General features: G+C 36.2%; 1 protein-coding gene across 5 annotated transcripts in view; it reads left to right on the top strand.

Moving 5' to 3' along the window:
• Positions 1 to 14,327, top strand: part of GPM6A (glycoprotein M6A) — a 375,012-nt gene that overhangs the window by 287,732 nt on the left and 72,953 nt on the right. Inside the window, exon 1 of one of the 5 annotated variants that reach the window (XM_025385459.1) lies at positions 8,588 to 8,593. The exons of the other annotated variants lie outside the window; for them this stretch is intronic. The gene's annotated coding sequence lies outside the window, so the exon portion shown is untranslated. Of the gene's footprint in view, positions 1 to 8,587; positions 8,594 to 14,327 lie in introns of those variants that run through there. 5 annotated transcript variants of the gene reach the window in all.

The following is a 14,327-nucleotide window of genomic DNA, read 5'->3' as shown; positions in this document are numbered from 1 at the left end:
CACACACACACACACACACACACACATACATATATATACTAGAAAAGCTAAAGTAACTACTAGTTGTTGGAAAAATACCCACGAAACAGAAACAGCATAGTTCTGATATTACTTTCTCTATAGTTTTTTCATCACACCTCAGCAGTGAACAGTTACAACCAAATGCAGAGATGACTATCTTTCTTTACACTGTGAAATACATTTCTAAGATGTCTTCAGTTCAAGATCCATCTTTTGGTTCTCTTGCTGTAAATTCAGTATATATTTTTCCAATGTAATTTGACTGGACATCATGTTGAAACTGAAGGGTAGACATTTTAGTGGGTAAACTTGACTTATCCTTCTTGTACAAAAGGAACAAAAACGCACCAGAAAATAGAGGTAGAACATAAGTCATTGGGGTTATTCAGTGCTGTGTCCGTGAGCCAAACTCTGCATGAAATGCAGGATAATAAAGCTACATGAAACATATTCCTTGGTCTTGGGAACTAGTTGTTAATCTCATCTGGACTACAATACAGGAGTGCTGTACTTCAGTGTAGAGCATATTCTAGAAATAATAAAGATCTAATGTTTTCTTCAGCATTTCTGCCTTTTCAGATATTCCATGGACATTCTTCTATTTTGCAGTATTCTTATTTTCACTTCACAGTCACCAGAGGTGACTGATAGGAACTGAAAATGAGCTTTGTGTGTATTCATAAAATTCTGGGGATTAGTAACATGAAATAAAAAGATTTATGTGAAGTGCAGGTTTTCATATGTGGGCTGAGCCCTCTTAAGGATGTGTCCTGTGGTGAGCAGAATACAAAAACAGCTAAAAGGCATATTCTGTTATCATACGTTCATAGGCCGCTTTGGAGTTCTTTTAACCTCTCTCTAAACCTTTATTTTCAGCCCCTACCATCTAAAAGTCATATGAGATATGATCAAAAGAAGCAAAGGACATTAAGTATTTAGGTGATGGGATAAATTAGTCAAGATTGAATTTGCTGGAAGAAAAAACAGTGCATCCGTATTTTGTTATCAGGGTGCTCAGGCGGTTGTAATAGAAGCAACAAAATGACAGGCTTATGCTTGGCTCAAATAAAATCGACGTTTCTTCTATAACATTTAAAAAGATTTATGAGGGACTTTGAACTAATATTTCCCTGGCCTTTAGGGAGCCAAGCATATGCCAATAGCTCCTTTAATGAAAGAGAGAGAGGGAGAGAGAAGGAAAATATTCTTTTGATTTAAAAAATATATTTTAGCTTTTGAAAGTCTCTGATGCCTGAGAAAAGATACTGATTGCAGAAGTGACATATCTACTTTGAAGTACTGCCGTTTGCCTCTCTATTTCCAAATGTACCTCACACAATTCAAGCTCTCTAGACAGCACTTCGGGACTCCAGAGTTTTCCTCTTAACAAATGGTAACAACTTGTTTCTGACATTGTAACAAATTAATTGTTACATATCCATTTTGAACATTCTGCTAATGTTTATGATACAAAATGGCTTACTGTGATTATCAGGAGACAATTTGTTTTGTTCTCTTGCCCATACATATTTTGAAATAACCTTTTGATGTAGGAAATATTTGAGAATATGGCTTACAATGTTTTGTTATACAAGGTCAAGAGATCGAGAACATCATGGCCAACATGGTGAAACCCCTTCTCTACTAAAAGTACAAAAAATTAGCTGGGCATGGTGGCGGGTGCCTGTAGTCCCAGCTACTCTGGAGTCTGAGGCAGGAGAATCACTTGAACTCGGGAGGCAGAGGTTGCAGTGAGCCGAGATTGTGCCACTGTACTCCAGCCTGGTGACAGAGCGAGACTGTCAAAAAAAAAAAAAAAAAAAAAAGTTGTGTTATACCCAATTTTGGTATGTTGTGGTAACTATGAGAGAGAATTTTAAAAATATATGCTTCTTAAAAGAAATGATTTTTTAAAATTTGGAATAAATATATAAATTCTAAAAAGCCAGATTGCATTAAAAATCTATCATTATGTTTTCAGTGAGATGGTTGTATCTGCAAATGTCTTAGTGAATTTCTATGAACTAAATTAAAGAAACTTTCTATAAGTAATTCATGTTCTCTTTTTAAAGAGAATTTGAATTTTTTTAATTTCTAATTTTTCTTTTACAACTTGAATTCCTAATCAGTATTTATTTTATAGTTATTTTAGTCACTTGGTGTTAAAGTTATATTTTCATTTTTAAGAATTCCTTCAAATTTCTCAAGTATATTTTAAGTATGCTCCAATTCTGTTAAAATGATTTGTATTTAATCATGTAGTAGAGTGTGCTGGTAGATGATCCCATCTTTGCCTTTTTACATTGGAGCTTTGAACAAACCTGTTTCACACATTCCTGGTTTATGTGTGTGTGTCATATGGTTTAAGCATTCACCAATTTAATTGTAATAATGTAAATATTTTCATTCTTGTTTTTTTGCTTGTTTGTTTGTTTTTGTTTGTTTTTGACAGTCTCACTCTGTCACCCAAACTGGAGTGCAGTGACTCCATCTCAGCTCACTGCAACCTCCACCTCTGGGGCTGGAGCGATTCTCCTACCTCTGCCTCCTGAGTAGCTGAGACTACAGGTGCCCACCATCACACCCAGCTATTTTTTGTATTTTTAGTAGAGATGGGGATCCACCATGTTGGCCAGGCTTGTTTCCAACTCCTGACCTCAAGTGATCCTCCCACCCTCAATCTCCCAAAATGCTGGGATGACAGACGTGAGCCACCACACCCAGCCTAATGTAAAGATTTCTTTTTCTAGATTACTTTATAAAGCTTTGTTTGTTCTTTTATTGTTTTTAAAGTAACAATATAGTAAAATATAAAAGAAAGTATTTTTTGATGAGTTAATTTGTGTATAAGGGATTCTGTTCTCTTTAAAAGCCAGATGAATTCATTTAATTATAAAAAGCAGATACATATAAACACTAATTTTATAAAAACAAATCTACAGAATATCTGATGTAACATAAACTATTGCCATTTTTGCAGTTGTTATTTTTGTTTTAAGAAAATTTCTCAATAACCATAATAATGAAAGCATCTTAAAATTGCTCTGGTCATGAGAAAGCATTTATGGTACCAGAACAGTATATCTGTTCTGGAATTCAAACTGCTATAGCTAATTGGTGCAGTTTTACAAAATTTTATATACTGTTTAAAGCTAAAAAATAACTTCATATGCCATATTGCTTCACTAAATAACACATAGTTCTTATTTAGTAACACAAAATACCTTATTTACGCTGAAAATTCTTGGCAATTATAACAGCTTTTCCATGATATCCACGAGACATTAGAAAAATTATAATACATTCTTCATCACATTAACCAAGAACAAAACATGAAGACTCAATTGTGTTTTTCTCATAAGTTTGAGATATTTTTATCTAATAAAGCACATTCCATTTTTTCCCTAGAGGACCAATCTTATCAATTGGTTCTCTCTTCTTTAACTGTCTTGAAAAAGTTGTCTATCTAAGAAGAATCAGTCTTAAGTAATGACTATTTCTATTTTATTACTCATGTCTATGTCTGTATGTGGAAACAGCATTTTATGCTGGTGCTACCAAACTATGTTATAAAATTCCAACTGCAGCAAACATTTTGGCAGTCTGTGAACTCTTATCACTGTGAGTGATGAGATTAGGCAGAAAAACACATAATTAAAAAGTAAGCTTCTATGATTAAATCATGGAATTGAACGGATGTTATGATCAAGAGAATTCTACATGACCACCAATGAATAGCAGATTTGCACTAGTCCTTGTTAAATATTGAAAATAAATAATGTTCTCTTTTATGGACAGTAAAGGGAGTTTCTCTAAGGAAGAGACATTTAAGCTGTAAGCAGGAAGGAGCCTAGCATGGGAAAAGCATCAGATCATCAAGGCAGAGGAAACAGGAAGAGCATAAAGGTTGGTTTGCAAGGAGTTGAAAGGTGGCCAATGTAGCTGGTGTGCAGTGAGTCAAGTGGGCCGCAATGGAAAATGATGCTGGTGAGATCACCAACAGCATCCTAGTGTAGAAGGAGTGTGTGGAAAATATAATGGTAAGTTAATGTAAAGGAAAGTTGAGGAAAGATCTTAAGCAGGAGGCTGACATACTCCAGGTCATACTTTGAAATAATTCCTTTAGCTGCTGAATTGATGTTGTGTGAGATAAGATAAAATATAGACAAATCTGTTTCCACGAAACACATATGCCAGGAACCACATTATTTTGGAGCAATACTTAAGAAATTATTTTCAAAATTATGGACAATTTTATTAAATACTAGTAAATAACTTGTTATCATAAATTCCTTTAAGAAAAACACTATCTTCTTTCCTGAATTAGTTTGCTTTAGAGGCTAATTCTTTATACATTTATTGGCAATGTCTTCAGCTTTCCCTGTTTGGAATTTAATAGTTCTGAAGGTCTCAGGATCTTCTGTAACTCTTTCTCTGTTGTTTTTGATGTGGAAGTTTGTGTTTTTACTTTGAGTTTGGTGGAGAGTCATACTGATAATCCTCAACATTGTGTCATTAACAAAACAGAAGTTTAGAGATGAATACATTCAGTACAAGTCCAAGTTCGCCAGTGACGTTGTTGCATTCTGTTGTATGATGTACACAGCAACAGTTTCTTCTTCTACAAATTTAAGATTATAGTATAGCACAGAAAGACTTTTGAATTATCTCTCCAGCAAACTTACAAAAACACTCTTTACAAGTTACTCAGAAAGAAAAATAGGCTCACTTTTTTAAAGAGTTTTAGGAGGAAAACACAAAATTGTGTTGTAGCTAACCATTCATTGCCCACATTTCTCATTCTTTGTCCCAAAGTAGAAAATTATCATGATTCTGGTATTTCTCTGTAAGCTGGACATGGGGGAGGGTTTGAAGCTAATGACCACTTTTGGATCTGTCTTAGTTGGTTGTTGAGACATGTTTTTCAATCAGATTATTTATTCAACAAATATTAACTGAGCACCTAGTATGTGTCAGATATTGTGCTAGAGCATGGGCATGCAGAAATGAACAAAATATAAATTCTTTTCTTTTGATGGAATTTTGCTCTTGCTTCCCAGGCTAGATTGCAGTGGTGTGATCTCAACTCACCACAACCTCTGCCTCCCAGGTTCAAGTGATTCTCCTGCCTCGGCCTCCCACGTAGCTGTGATAACAGGCATGTGCCACCACACCCGGCTAATGTTGCATTTTTAGTAGAGACAGGGTTTTTCTATGTTGGTCAGGCTGGTCTCGAACTCCTGACCTTAGGTTATCTGACCGCCTTGGCCTCTGAAAGTGCTGGGATTACAGGTGTGAGCCACCATGCCCAGTCACAAAATACAAATTCTTGACCTCATAGCTTTCATAGTTTGGTAAAGAGATTCAATAATTTTAAAAAAAATGTCAATAGTAAGATAAACAACACATTGGATGGTGATAAGTGTTATGGGAAAAGAAAGCAATCATTTGGGTGGAAAGTTCAATTTTACAATAGATCAGCTTGTGTCAGACTAAACATGGCTGCAGATTCTACCCCACTGCCATTCAGTCTTCAACTCTTCCTCCCATCCCCTCTCCCAGCTGAATCTGAGCTGCCTGTGACTACTCTGATAATAAAATGTGGCAGAATTATGCAAGTTCTCAGCAGTTCGAGGCATGCTAGCTGAGGTGCCATACTTGCAAGGAAGAAACCATCCTGGACATCCAGCCCAGTCAAGCACTCAGATGACCGCAGACCTATTCACTTTCGGGCTACATCTGCATGAACAATCCCGAGTGAAAGCTGCCCAGCTGACCCCAATAAACCCATAAGATGTGAGAAATTATAATAAATGTCTGCTTTAAGCTAGTACATTTGGGGATGGCTTGTGAGGCAGCAATGGGTAACTCAACAAACACACACGAAAGAACAAATGAATGAATGAGTATTTTGAGCCACAGTTTGAAGACTGTGAGAGATCAAACCATGTGAATGTTTAGGGGAAGGGCATTTATGTTCATCAGTCCATTCATTACAAGATAAAATGAGGGTTTTAACTGGATTTCGACATTATCTGAACAAGCAGAGTATATGCTATCAGAACCCCACAGTTGTATGGAATATGGAGTTCTAGTTTTTTTGTTTTGTTTTGTTTTTGTTTTTGTTTTTGTTTCCTTCCAAGGATTGTTTTTCTACATCAGAACCATGTCTCCACCTGACTGTTCCCTCACCCTGGGGGCTTATTTATCACAGTCAGAAGAGTATGGTTCTACTCATAATAGAAGCAATTAACTTCTCCGCCTTAGGGAAACAAGTTTAATTAATCAAAACATTCTTGCTAAGTCATGTTGACCAGTACAGAATGTTCTGTAATTAGTAATATATTTCTAAAAAAACCGATCTGAATGTTAAATATTAATCTTAATAAACATTTTCATGAAGGCATTTTAAAAATAAAAATGTCATCATTCTTCTGAAAAATTCATCATAAATAGGCTTTCATGTACTCTGGCAGTATCTACTGTCAATAACCACTTGAGAAATTGCCTAACTATAATTATAGCTATTTCATATGAGCTGTGGAGATCACACCAGGCAATGCATTGAAAGTCTTGGTGACCAGGTATGGTGGCTCTCCCCTGTAATCCCAACACTTTGGGAGGCTGAGGCAAGAGAATCCCTTGAGTCCTGGAGGTCGAGGCTACAGTGAGCTAGGTCACACCACTGCACTCCAGCCTGGGCACAGACTGAAAGCCTGTCTCTAAAATACAAAAATAAAAACAAACAAAAAAGTCTTGATATTGTTTCTGATGCCTTGGAACTGTTAAAAAAAAATCTGTTTTGTTGAGATAAATAGCTATAAACTGTATATGTTGTTTAAGCATTTGTTCAGTTTTTTAGAGTAATTCCTTCTTAATCTTTTTATTACATGCATATCCTAGTTTATCAAATACTTTAAAGGATTCAGGGCATCTCATGTGATTTTATAGAATACTGCATGACTTGCATATCTTGCAGCATCAGAATCAACTGAAGAACTTGATAAAAACCCACAAGATTCTCAACACAGGGGATCAAAAAATCTCTATTTTTGACAGCGTCCCTGGTGATTTTGATACCCATCCACAAATAAGTAGCTACCAAAAAAATTAAAAGATATTATTAAATAGAAATATGATGGCAGACGTTTAAATTTTCACAGAAGGACTAAAAGACAAAAAAAATCTATGACAAGTAGAACAAAAAGACAAAAAAATCAAAATTGGAGAGAAAAGATAAGCAACTTAGAAGATCAGACAAGGAAAACCAACAACCACTATCAAATATAATGAGATTCAGCAAAAAATGCAGTGAAAATCCTCCTCCATTGTGTACTACAGGATACAAAAATGCCTTTGAACGTTGTGGATTTTTTCTTGTTTAAAGACGTTTCTTTTTAAATTTGTAACTGATTTGTTTAAGCAGAGTATTATAGCCGTGACTACAATGTTTAAGATGAAAACCTGTCCTTTGAGTTTATTTTTGGTAATGCTATTTTGTTCTTAAAGATTCAAGTATTTACTTTGACTCTATGCTCTGTTTAGGCCAGGACATATTTAAATAAGATGTTAATAAATATTTAACAATATTTAAGGATTACGTGAGCTATATTCTAAAAGGCTTTAAAAATAGAGATTATCAGGCCGGGCTTGGTGGCTCACACCTGTAATCCCAGCACTTTGGGAGGCCGGGGCGAGCATATCACGAGGTCAGGAGTTCAAGACTAGCCTGACCAATATGGTGAAACCCCGTCTCTACTAAAAACACAGAAATTAGCCGGATGTTGTGGTGCGCACCTGTAGTTCCAGCTAATCAGGAGGCTGAGGCAGGAGAATAGCTTGAAGTCGGGAGGTGGAGGTTGCAGTGAGCCAAGATTGTGCCACTACACTACAGCCTGGATGACAGAGGGAGATTCCTTATTAAAAAAAAAAAAATACAGATTATCATGTCATTCGTTAAAGGGTTAACTATTACAGAGTATGTTTGCTAAACATTTTACAGTATAAAGTCTTCCTCAGAAGCCCAGTTTTGAAATATTCTTACTCATCTTTATGGCGTGTCATACTTTATGCCAAGAAGCTTTTTAGTCTACTATTCTTTGGAAAATTTTGAACTCCAAGCCCATGGCCACTGATTCTGATGTGCTGATGAACACTGCAATCCGGGCTACACCAACTGGACACTAAGGATATCACAATACTGGATGTTTTCATAGGATGTTTTCTGGAATTTTTCTACAAGGTGCCAGAATTTCCTAATTTTATTTCTCACTGTTATACAGGCTCAAACAGAGTAGAGACCATATTTTATTTTTATCACTTCTGTATACACAGTGTATAGAAGAAATAGGTGCTCAAGAAACATTCTCTGAATATTGATGTAGTGATTCCGTACCCCTGCTGCTAGCTGGGCATAGAAAAAAGGAGTGAGCATGTGAAATAAACTTACTACAGTCAGGTCTTGATTTAATTGTTCTCTTATTTCTACCCAAGGGACATGTTTCCCTCAATGTTAGGATAAGAGAAAGTCAGGTTGGCCTCACTCCACTAATATTTCCATAGACACAAAAAGGTCTTAAGGCTAACTTAGAACTGTTCCAAGTTTTCAGAAAAAGTCCTCTAAATAAAAGCATTTGCTTTAAATTTAGCTGAAAGCATGTCTCGTTCCCCTTCTCTGATGATGACTTTTTCTAAGACACTTATTGTCCATGACCCCAATTGCTCTATTCCTCCTTTATTAATTTGGAGCACTCTGAGGGCACGAGCCAGCATCAGGCCTCCTGTCTCTGCCATAGTGTGGCCGTGGGGCAGCAGGAGGTAGTGGGGGCTGTAAGAGCTACAGGAAGGGAGGGATTCAGGCCCAGAAGCAAACTCAGTGAGTCCTATCAATCTACAGACTCAGGCCCTTAACTCTAGGAAATTGTTTTATATCAATTATTCAGTAATTTGCTAATCTTCATTTTCACTGCTTTATTGATGAATCTCATTATATTCTATTGTGGTGGTTGTTCTTCCTTGTCTGATCTTCTAAGTTGCTTATCTTTTCTTGCCAGTTTCCATCTTTTGTCTGTTTGTTCTACTTTGTCATAGATTTCTTTGTGTGTGTGTGTGTGTGTGTGTGTGTGTGTGTCTTTAAACTGTGAAAATGTAAACTTCTGCTATATTTCCATTTAATAATAGCTTTTAATTTTATTGCAGTTGCCTATTTAGAGCATCTATTTATTGTAGGAAAACACCATTCTTGTCACATGACCAGGAAAGATTAGGCTAGCAGACACGTATAAGGGTGATGAGTAGAATTAATTGAGAGAAAAGGAAAAAGAAAATATAACTCAGCAAAGTGAGATGGACTCCTGATAAAAGGCTCCCCACTTTACCAAATGAATCTCCTGGTTACCACACAGGGACAGAAGAGGCCAGCCTCCCCACCCCTGACCCAAACCAGCGAGAACTTCCGAGGCCCAACTCCGTCCTCCCAATACTCAAGCCAGCTATTCTCTGGGGAGCCCTTTTTACTTGGTTGCCTCATATTCTTATTTTAGTTAGAAAGAAATACATCCATTTTGTTTAGAACGCAATATATTTTGTAATATTCTAAAGAAATATATAAAAATATACATATATGTATTTGTATATACACAAATATATGTATATAAATAAATAAATATACACATATGTGTGTATATATACATATGTATATATATTTGGTGTGCCAGTATGCCCTTTGTAAACTCTCTTCAGCTGCCTGCTTTATCTCTCATTTCTCAGAATTTCATTTGCTTGTTTTTTTTGGTTTCCATCTTCCAAGTTGGAGGCATTCCTCAAATACCTAGTGGTTGTCTCTTTCTAATTAAGAGTTACCAGTAGTATGGTAGACTAAATAGCAAGAAAATCTTTTTTGTTCCCAAACAATTGAAGTTTGGAAACAAATACGTTTGTGTATTTAAAATATAGGTGCAATTAAAATATAATTACTTATATATGTACACATATATGTACACACTGATGTACTGTCAAGAGAGTGAGCAAAACCCTCAGTGGCCAAAAATAAAGTTAAAGGAGAAGTTCAGGGAGCTAAGCAAGAAAGCACTGCAGGCAGCAGCAGGTCCCGGGTCATTTTCATATTCCTGGTTTCCTCGAGCTTCACACTGGGTGTCCTGGTAATATAAGTTAGGAAACAGAGGTGAGGTCAGCCCGAGACTGGAGGTCAAGTTGGAACACACAGCATAAGGGTCAGGACTCTAAAGGACTCCGTGAAAGGCTGAGCCAGGAAAACAAAATTAAACAAAGCAAAAAAATTACAGAACAATAATAATAACAAAAGTTGTGTGTAAGGCAGAAAGGGAAAATTTACATCTTTTATACCTTGAGTGAGTTGACGGGGAAAATATGTCTCCTGAGAATCTGGTACCACAGGCCAGCTCTCCTGTGAGTTGGCGATCTAAATTTCTGCTGCTTTCAGAAACTGAGAAACTCAAATCTACGATTTAATTTAAAGGAAGTCACTATACATTTCAGAGGACTGGCATCCTATAGACCATATTCTCTAACAATAATGCAATAAATATGTGAACAGATAACATACAGAAAATTTAAAAAGCTTTCATATTTGAAAACCAAAATAAATAATCCAAGGGAAAGAAAATGGCATATGTCAAAAAGAGATCTCAATAAACTTTAGAGAATACTTAAAACTGAACAAGAATGAAAAGTTTGCATATATCAGAACTTGTGGAATTCACTCAAATCAGAATTAGAAGGTAACTTGATGGGGTTAAATATTTTGATTAGAGAAAAGTCCAAAGAGCAATGAGCTCAGCATCCATCTTTCCACATTAAAACATTAGAAAATGTATAGGAAAATGTACCCAAAGAAAATAAAGGAAAAAAGTTAATCTAAAAATAGAAATTAATGAAGCAAAGTAATCATACCAAAAAAAGTTTCTTTGAAAAGAATAATAATGTTGAAAAACCTTCAGCTTTACTTGCTATGATAGCCATTAGTGCTGTTTGCTAAGTTTTGTAGCTCCCTGTCTTCTGGAAAGATAGCAGAATTGCACTTTTTGGTCTTTGTATTTGAGAGGGAGGAAAGTGACTCTTTCTACCCACTGGGCTTAGAAATGGCATGTACTACCTAGAGCCTAGAATACTTGATTGCCAAAGTGAGATTTCCCTGGTGTTTTTATTCTGATACCATGACTAGCAGTGTTCAAGACGGTTTTCCTTTATCAACCTGAGTTTCTGAATGGCTATAATGGGAAGAGATCCCCACTATGAAGCTGGGAAGGAAATATTGTAGACTTACTGAAAAATAAAATATGATGTTTAAAGTCATTGGAATTTTTATTTTATTCTATCTTTTTATTTATTTTTTTTTTTGAGATGGAGTCTCGCTCTGTCACCCAGGCTGGAGTGCAGTGGCACGATCTCAGCTCACTGCAACTTCCACCTCCCAGGTTGAAGTGATTATCCTGCCTCAACCTCCTGAGTAGCTGGGATTACAGGCGAGCACCACCATGCTTGGCTAATTTTTGTATTTTTAGTAGAGATGGGGTTTCACCATGTTGGCCAGGCTGCTCCCAAACGTCTGACCTCATGATCCACTTGCCTCTGCCTCCCAAAGTTCTGAGATTACAGGCTTGAGCCACTGTGCCAGGCCTGTTTGTTTTAATAGCAAACATAAAGTATAAAACATAGGTTGTCTTGGCTGATGCTTTTTAAGAAGAGAGAAAGGAAGAAAAGAAAGACAGAGAGAGAAAGAGGGAAAACTAAAGAGAGAGGCCCACATAGAGAGAGACAGACAGAGAGAGAGAGAGAGAGAGAGAGAGAGAGCGGACAGATGGAGGGAAAGAAAAACCAAAAGGGAGGAGAGAGGGAGGAGAAGATGGAGGAAGGAAAGAAGGAATGAAATAAAAAAGAAAGAATTAAAATCATTGGAGAAGACCAAAGGATATATGTTCAGATGATGAATGCATTAAAAATAGTGTTTAAAATGTTATATACAACTTAATGAGAAAATTTATATCTTTTATGAAGTTTACATATGCTTATAGAAATTGAATTTAGCAAACAGACTTAAGAAGAAATAGAATACTTGAATCACTCTATAAACATCAGCAAATTAGATCAGCAGTTTAAATTCTTCCCATAAAATACACAAGTGGACTGGTTGGTTTTACTGGTTGTTCTACCAAATATTTACTGTGCAGGTAATTACAACTTTATGCAGACTCTCCCAGGGCATTGGAAAAAGGGATCACTTTACGAGGCTGGTATAAACTTCCTTACAAAACAAGAAAGCAAAAATTTGTTGTCAATGACATTCATTAACATATTGATGACCCTATAACTTCACCTATTATATTCTAACCTCTCCTTGTGTGCCTTTGTCTCTACCTCAATCTATCTTGCCACCACTGGTCTCTTAAATTTTCCTCAGATACTCTAGACACACACTTGCCTCAAGGCATTGACATTTAGTTTCCCTCTGTTTGAAACCTTCTCTCAGGAGTTGGAGACCAGCCTGGCCAAAATAGTGAAACCCCATGTCTACTGAAAATACAAAAAACTAGCTGGGTGTGGTGGCGGGCATCTGTAATCCTAGCTACTAGGGAGGCTGAGGTAGGAGCATCGCTTGAACCCAGGAGGCAGAGGCTGCAGTGAGCCAAGATCACACCATTGCACTCCAGCCTGGGCAACAAGAGTGAAACTCCATATCAAAAACAAATAAATAAATAAATAAAAATAAAAACTAAAATTAAAAAATAAAAAGAAAAGAAACTTTCTCCCAGATAGCCTCTTGGATGGTCCCTTTGCCTCCTCCAGACCTTTTCACAAATGTCAACACAGTTATGCCTTCCCTAGCCTCTTTATTGGAAGTTGAAACTGATATTCCAATACTCCCTAATCCCACCTCTTTTTTTAGGGTTCCTTCTTTGAACTTTCACAATCTCACCTGTATTTCTTGAGTGTCTTGTTTATAATCTTGCTCGCACCTCTACAATGAGAGCAGAGATTTTCACTGATTTTGTTTACTTCTAAAGTCTCAGCAATTAGCATAGTGTCTGACACCTGGTGAGGGCTCAATAACTCTTGGATAAATTGATAAATGCAAAAGTATTGAACAAAGTTAGCATGACAAATTTAGCGATTTATTTTTAAAAACCCAGTGGCGCCATTGTTTTTTTTTTTTCCTCATGAATGCATGTGTAACTTACATTAGAAAAATTTATTGAAACGTCAGATAAAAAGAAGAAAAAAGAATTATTTTACCAGGTGGGAAGCGTGTGATATAATTTAAAACAAGAGACCATATTTAACCAATAAAACAACAGCAAGCATCAAACTTAATGGTAAAAGCATAAGTATTATCTATAATATCAGGATCACAAAAGATACCTTTTCACATTATTTTTAATCTCCTCTCTGTATTTTATCCAATAGCATAAGACAATAAAAAGATAAATTAAAAGGCACACGTATTGAAAAGAAAGAAATAAAGCTCAAAATTTTCACAGATGGTATGATTACCAACCTAAATTTAAAATAATCCACAAACTCAAAATAATTCATAGAATCAATGAAAGAATTTTAAAGTTTGTGGGTAAAAAAATAATATCTAAATTACGTAAATAATTTATACAAATGGAAAAAGACCAATCAGAATCCCAATGAGTTAATTTGTATAATCAGACAAACTGTTTTAAAAATTGATTGGTAAAGTAAAAGGGCAATGACTAGCCATGACCTTCATGAAGAAAATGAATTGGTTGAGGCAATTTCCTCCACAAATCAAAACATACTATAAGGCAGTGTGGCATTGGCCCAGCTGTTACTGGAAAGGGGTTCCCATCTAGACCCCAAGAGAGGGTTCTTGGATCTTGAGCAAGAAGAAATTCGGGGCGAGCCCATAGAGTAAAGTGAAAGGAAGTTTATTAAGAAAGTAAAGGGATATAGAGTGGTTACTCTCCATAGACAGAGCAGAAGCTTGAGCTGCATTATCAAGGATACTTACTGTTACTTCTTGATTATATGCTAAACAAGGGGTGGATAATTCATGAGTTTTGGGGGAAAGGGGTGAGCAATTCTTGGAACTGATGGTTCCTCCCCTTTTTAGACCATATAGGGTAACCTCATGACTGCCATGGCATTTGTAAACTGTCATAGCACTGGTGGGAATGCCTCAGAGCATGCTAATGCATTATAATTAGCATATAATGACCTGTGAGGATGACCAGAGGTCACTCTTGTTGCCATCTTGGTTTTGGTGAGTTTTAGCAGGCTTCCTTACTACACACTGTTTTATC

Source organism: Theropithecus gelada, chromosome 5 (assembly GCF_003255815.1).
Source record: "Theropithecus gelada isolate Dixy chromosome 5, Tgel_1.0, whole genome shotgun sequence".
Taxonomy (NCBI): Eukaryota; Metazoa; Chordata; class Mammalia; order Primates; family Cercopithecidae; genus Theropithecus; species Theropithecus gelada.
The sequence above is the reverse complement of the archived record's forward strand: the minus strand, read 5'-3'. Positions and strand labels throughout refer to the sequence as shown.